Source organism: Castanea sativa, chromosome 1 (assembly GCF_040712315.1).
Source record: "Castanea sativa cultivar Marrone di Chiusa Pesio chromosome 1, ASM4071231v1".
NCBI classification, from domain to species: Eukaryota; Viridiplantae; Streptophyta; class Magnoliopsida; order Fagales; family Fagaceae; genus Castanea; species Castanea sativa.
The window spans coordinates 76,612,989-76,619,686 of NC_134013.1; positions in this window are offsets into that span (position 1 = coordinate 76,612,989).

A 6,698-nucleotide genomic window follows, 5' to 3' on the forward strand; every position below is an offset into this window, starting at 1 on the left:
ATCATTAATTTAAAGAGTAAATTTTACAAACCTGAGCTTTGGGTTAAATTTCAATTAAGTTCAGAACATTTAAAACTGACCATCTCAATCCCTAACCCCAAATGGCTTGTAATGTCGTTAGGTGTTTTACTCTCTCATCCCTTTCCCTGACTCTCTCTCTCTTCCCTTTCTCTAATTCGCATTCGAAGAAGAAAAAAATAAAATAAATAAAGAACACAACTTTTCTCAGTAAACAAATAGGAATAAAAAAACTTGAATGGAACCCAATGACCACCAACCATTAATAAAATCCACAAACCCAGAACCACCAACCACAAACCCAGAACCACCAACCACAAACCACCGACCATTAACAAAGCCACAAACCCATCAACAAAACAATGGCATCGACATCAGCATCAGTACACAAACCCAGAACTTTGTAACCATCTGCCACCAATAAATCTAGAATCAATGATTCAAACCAAAACCTCCAAAACCCAGAACAAGTGATTCAAACCAAAACCAACAGAATCAAAACCCATAAACCTCCAAAGCCGACCCACAACAAAACCCAAATCCTCTAACATCGATCTTAACTAAAACCCACAAACCATCGCGAACTCACCACCACAGCACCATTGCAAAGGCGAAGAGAGAGAAGAGAAATCTGCAAAGTGAACCCACCACCATAGTGCCACTGCAAACATGAAGAGAGAGAGAGAGAGTGGAGAAATAAGCAAATCCACACCACAACGCCACCGTGAAGAAGAAAGCAAAAAAATGGAAATTAGAGAGATGTGCGAGACAGCGAGAGTCACAGGAAGAGAAGAGAAAAAAATAGAGATGGACGAGAAGGAGAGGAGAAGTGAGAAAGAGAAGGGGGTCTGTTAGAAAGGGAAAAACTAAAAAGTGACTAACGGCTTGTAACGCCGTATGAGTTTATGGATTGAGATGGTAAAATTTTAAATGTCATGAATTTGATTGGTATTAGCTTAAACCTTAGGGTATATTTGGAAAATTTACCCTAATATGAACAAAAAATGGCATTGACATTTTAAATAAAATAAAGGATAAAATAGGAATATTATTGATTAATTTAGGAAAGATGACCATTTTGGGATATCATAAAATAGAATAGATGACCAATAATTTGAGATCCCTATCTAAGATTCAATGTTTAATGTAATCCTGACAAATAGAATAATAAGATGGAGTCTTTAATTTGTCTATTGAGCGCTGCAACATAACCTCATTACCAAGTAATAGTGATAGAGACAGCGTTGTCTTGTGAAAAAAGCTCATTAAATCTAAGTTAACAACCATCTAATATACTTTAATTGGTTAATCTTGTAAGAGTAAATTGTCCCATTTCTTTCTCAAAAAAAAAAAAAAAAATTGTCCCATTTGATAACGTATCTATTTGATAACTTCATATATGATATGGTTTAATTAGAAGTTATATGTCCTTAAAATATTAGTTATGGAAATATACGTTTTCTAGGTAACTCCAACTTTGATGGGCAAGTAGAAGTTATAGGTACAAGGAACTTGGTCATCTTTACTTATAAAAGAGACATACAATTAGCCCATCATATACATACATAGAATAGTTAAAAAGAAAAGAGGCTCAAGAGAGAGAAACTTAATTTTCCTTACTTTGCTATAAGAATTAAGTGCCTTTTATACTAAGACTTGATCTTAAGAAAATTTTAGCAATGGATCAAGGTAAACTTTATAATTAATTTGTGTAGTTGTGAAATCATGATAATTGAAGATCCTAAAATTTATATTATGGTTGTTTGTATTATAACAACATAAAGAAAATATTTACAAATCTAGTCTGAATTCCTTCTATCATTAACGGAATATCAACTCAAAATAATCTCATTTTTATCAATGGTGCGGCCACGGGCCATCATCAATCACCTACATTCCATTCCATGGAAATGATAATGGGAACAAATTTTATTTAGAAATTTTCTGAAGCAATGCCAGAAATTATTGTATCGTCACAATAGTAGAGACAATATTTTCTTGTGAAAGTTGATAAAAACTAAACTATTCTAATCACCCACTTGATTTGTCTAATCTAGCCCGACTTCTTCCTATCATATTTTAATTTCATCTCAAATTCTCATAACCATTTAATCTGAAATTTACAAAATTTATCTAGCTTTCATCAGTGATGTGACCACAGCCATTTAATATTAGGTATATACGTGTTTGTGATGTCTTACATTGAATAGTAATAACTAGAATGAGTGATTAACATAGCAATCTTAAGCTTTAAATTAAGCAGTGTCCCTATATAGTATCAGAGCTACTCAATTGTTTGCCTAAGAAATATTTTCTTCCTAACAAATGGTGTCAAGTGCTTCTACCCCAAATAAAATTAAATCTTGGAAAGATATATTAAAAATAAAAATAAATACATACAAATTTGTCACAAAATAAAACCTGTGAGGACATTAACTGGACTTATCCGCTTTGGGGAGCCAGTCCCTCACGGTTTATCGTACTCAAGCGACGTGGGTGTACGTACGGATCTTCACCCTCTGGGGGCTTTACACCGCAGTCCCACATCGGCAAGAGTTCCCTCCCACACATGGTTTATAAGCTTCTGGAGCGACCATGTGTGTACCACTACTACACATGTGTTGTAGTGGTACACACATGGTCGCTCCGACTTATAAACCATGTGTGGGAGGGAACTCTTGCCGATGTGGGACTGCGTGTCAAGCCCCCGGAGGTGAAAATCCGTACGCTCTCCACACTCGGTGCGGCCGATAAAACCGTGGGGGACGCTCCCCCAATGCGGATAAAGCCGATTAATTGGGGAAGTGTCCTCACATTAAAAGGGCCCTTTTAATGTGAGGACATTAACTGGACTTATCCGCTTTGGGGAGCCAGTCCCTCACGGTTTATCGTACTCAAGCGACGTGGGTGTACGTACGGATCTTCACCCTCTGGGGGCTTTACACCGCAGTCCCACATCGGCAAGAGTTCCCTCCCACATATGGTTTATAAGCTTCTGGAGCGACCATATGTGTACCACTACAACGTAAGTGCACAATTGCACCTGGACCCAAGAATAGTTATGGGCTCAGACCCAATGAGCCTTAAACAATAAGAATTTGTAGAGTGTGGGCTTGAAACCCAGGTTAGAAGTGTATGAGGATGAAATGACAAACTAAAGATTCCAAGTACTTAGAGACAAAAAGGAGTAATGTAAATAGACCTCCTCGGACGTAAGCCGAAAGCTGTTCTTATATTATATCTCTCTCTTTTTCCTTCTTCTTTTTAGGTTACAAAAAGTTTCGTCCTGTTTCTGTTCCCGGTCCCTCCTTAAATACTCCTCTTTTTAATACTTTATCCACGTGTTGCCCCCCAATTCCTCCCTTAGCCTAGATATTTCTTTTCTTAGTGCCTTTGAACAGTAACTAGAAGTTTCCCTTCCACTGTTTAAGTGTCACTTCCTCATTAATGCGGCCAGTGGTAGGTGCAGGGTCTTTAATGTGGAGGTAGCGGCCTTTACCTTTGATATTCTTCCAACATCGGCGCTTCTAGGACATTCAAGGGTTCTCTCCCTTAACCGTTGGTCTTGACCGTATCATTCCCTAATCTTTACCATGAAGTCTCGGGTTCTTTGATGTCGGTCAGGGGAAAACCATCCTCGAGTGGATCCTAGGATCCTCGGCGTATAGGCCGACCCATAGCACCAACAATCTCTAACCCCGGGGTCAAGTCGGCCTTCTTTAACAAGGCCCAAAGGCCCACATTCCCACAGGATCCTTTTGCCCCACACAATAGCCCCTCAAAACTCTAATTTTCGACATCCGAGGAGAAAAATAGGGTTTTGATCCGACGAGAACCTGCTCTACACACTTTATAAGTGACGACACGTGTGGAAATCGTTTCGTGTCCCGGAAGATGACACTTGGCGGTTTCATTTTCGAAAACGCGCGCATTTATTACCGTAAGTTACTCTTTGTCTCCCACGCTCAATCTGGGTGAGATGGGCATCCAACGGTTCTCCTCACTCCACGAAATTTTAGGCGGGACGTACATAATTTTCGAGGCCGCTTTTTCGCACGTCGTGACGCTTCGGAACCTGCGCCTTCATTTAAGTCATCGGGGATCAATCCCATCAAAACAACAACAATCATTCTTCACCGCAGAAAAACGTGGAAACCCGTACCTTCAACCTTGTAAGTTCTTGCTCTCTCTAGTCTTGACCTTTTCTCCTCGGATACGCTCCTCGGCTACCAATACAATCACTCTCCCTTTTAAAGTTTAGTCTATCGTCTCTCCGTAATGGGAAGATTCAAGTGTCTAGTTGATACCGCCGGCCGGGATGGAAGGCTTTAGAGCCAAATACCATATTCCGCCGACGTAGGGTTAGAATATCGCCGGCAACGGCCGTGGTGGTTCTAGGAAAGAGGGAGAGGTTATCATTCCTATGATAGCCTTCATAGAGGGTGGGATGACCCTACCAATGAAACCCGTAATGAGGGAGTATCTTCGCAACCACCGGTTGTGCCCCGACCAATGCCTTCCAAATGTTTTTAGAGTTTTAGGTAGTGTAGATGCTCTAAACGAGCAGATGAGTTTAAACCTCACATGGCACGATGTCGTGTTCCTATATGAGTCCCACAAACTCTCTAAGGTAGGCTATTATATGAAATCTCGGTCTAGCACCGTTAGGCTAATCTCCTGCTACGCCCAAATCAAACAAAGGCATGAAGGACGACTACCTCGATCGTGTACGGGAACTGGCACGACGGCCTCCACCTGCCAGGTTCGGTGGGGGGATCCGGGTGCGACACAATAGTATTAATCTCCCCACAACACATATTATCCTAACACACACACAGAAATGCGTATTTGTATGAACTTAAATTCGTTAAATATTTGTGTGAATCTGACAGGGTTTGTTTGTTTGATGTCTTTTTTTAGATAAGCAACACGTGCGTCCTCGTCTAAGTCACCGTAACGTTGCCGATCTAAACCGAGTACTTCGCTCCGAGGTATTCGTTAGTGCAGACCTACAACTCCGGGCTGCTCATCTTATTCTAGGATACACCCCCCTTTCCAAAGACTTTCAGGAGATAGAGGACGCCATTATTGCCGGCGACCGAAGACGGAAGAGGATAAACGTAGCTCGCCCCCATTTTTTGGATGACCGTGACCTCCCGGACGCTCCCCGACACTATTTTGTACAACCGGCCGATAGCGGCGTCCCCTCGCCATACACTCACAAACAACTGTTGTTCCGTAAGAGGAGGTGTCTTTCCACACACTCTTGACGACGAGATAGACCAATTCCATCTTGAAGACACAGAGACCTCGCGGAAACCGGTTCGTGGTACTTTCCGACGAGGAGGAAGAAGCCACCGAGGCCTGGAATCGCGGGGTTTGTAGTTGCCCTTCCGAGGACGAATCCGTAGAAGGCATGGGACGAATGGAGGGTCTTCTCACTAATAGGGCTGCCAAAGTTGCGTGCAGAAGAAGAAAACGGGGACGTCCCAAGTTCCCCGGCCCTTACCTCCTCCTCCTCCTCTAAGCCGAGCCAAAACTACCGCCCGAGGATCCCAAGAAGAAGAGGAAGGGAGATAATGAGGGACGATTACTAAAGACCCCAAGAAACCACGCCAACAACTCCCACTCGCGGCCCAACGGCGGGAAGCCGGACAAAGGCAAGGGTAGAGCCCGTTCGGCTGAACTTGGGAAATCGTGATGAGGCCGTAGTGCACCGAGCACCGGCCACTTGGTCCCCCGATCTAAGGCTGGATGGCGCTCCTATCTCCCTGTCACGTATAGGCGGCGTGGCGATTCAACAAGGCCACGCCCACCACCCGGCCGAGGTCCTAGAACGCCTCTCTCCTTCCCCAAGGACATGGAGACCTTGGAAAAGATGGGCCAACCACAACTATTCCTCTCTCTAAAAAGAGACTTAGCACTTTGGTAAGTGTTTCTCCTTTTAACAATATTTATAAGTAAATTAGTTTTTGTTATTCCTAACTCCATCATGCTTTTTACGGGCTATTCGGGAGGTCTTTGTAGCCGAAAAGTTTATTGAAGACGCTCGGAAAGTAGCCGGGGCTGAGCTCGAAATTAGGGTGGAGACCGAGAAGTCCTTGGGTACAGCCCCTTGCCTGAGAACGAAAAGCCGACCTCGGAGGTGGCGAGGAGAGAGAAGAATGGGGTCGAGTCAAACTTGAAGACAATGAAGACCCGAGATAGAAGGACGGGCGCAAGCTCCTTCATGCAAGAGATGAAGAGCTCTCCCAAGCTCGAAAGGAGTGCTCGGATGACCGAAGAAGCGGTGGCGCCGATGAAAGAAGAAGCCAGTTCCTTCCAACTCTCTCTTCAAGCTGCGAAGCAGGCAAGTTTTGATGAAGGGGTAGCCACTACCGAGGAGCAAACTCGACGGAGGAGTTCGCGGCTTTATGCCGCGAATACCTGTCAAAAGTATGGGGGGAAGCTTTAAACGTAGCGAGTTCCCGGTCTTCGGATTTGAGGAAGTCCGAGAACGTTTGGCTTCCCCTAGAAATACGGAGATTGAAGAGGCTCCCGCTTGCTACTCCTACCCCTGAGACAACTCTTCCCGTCCTACCTCCGATGGTCCCACAAAGAAATTCGATCCTCCAGGAACCTTCTGGTTCCAATAAAGAAAAGGAAGGAGGGGTGGATGCAGAGAGGGACTTGAACCAGAT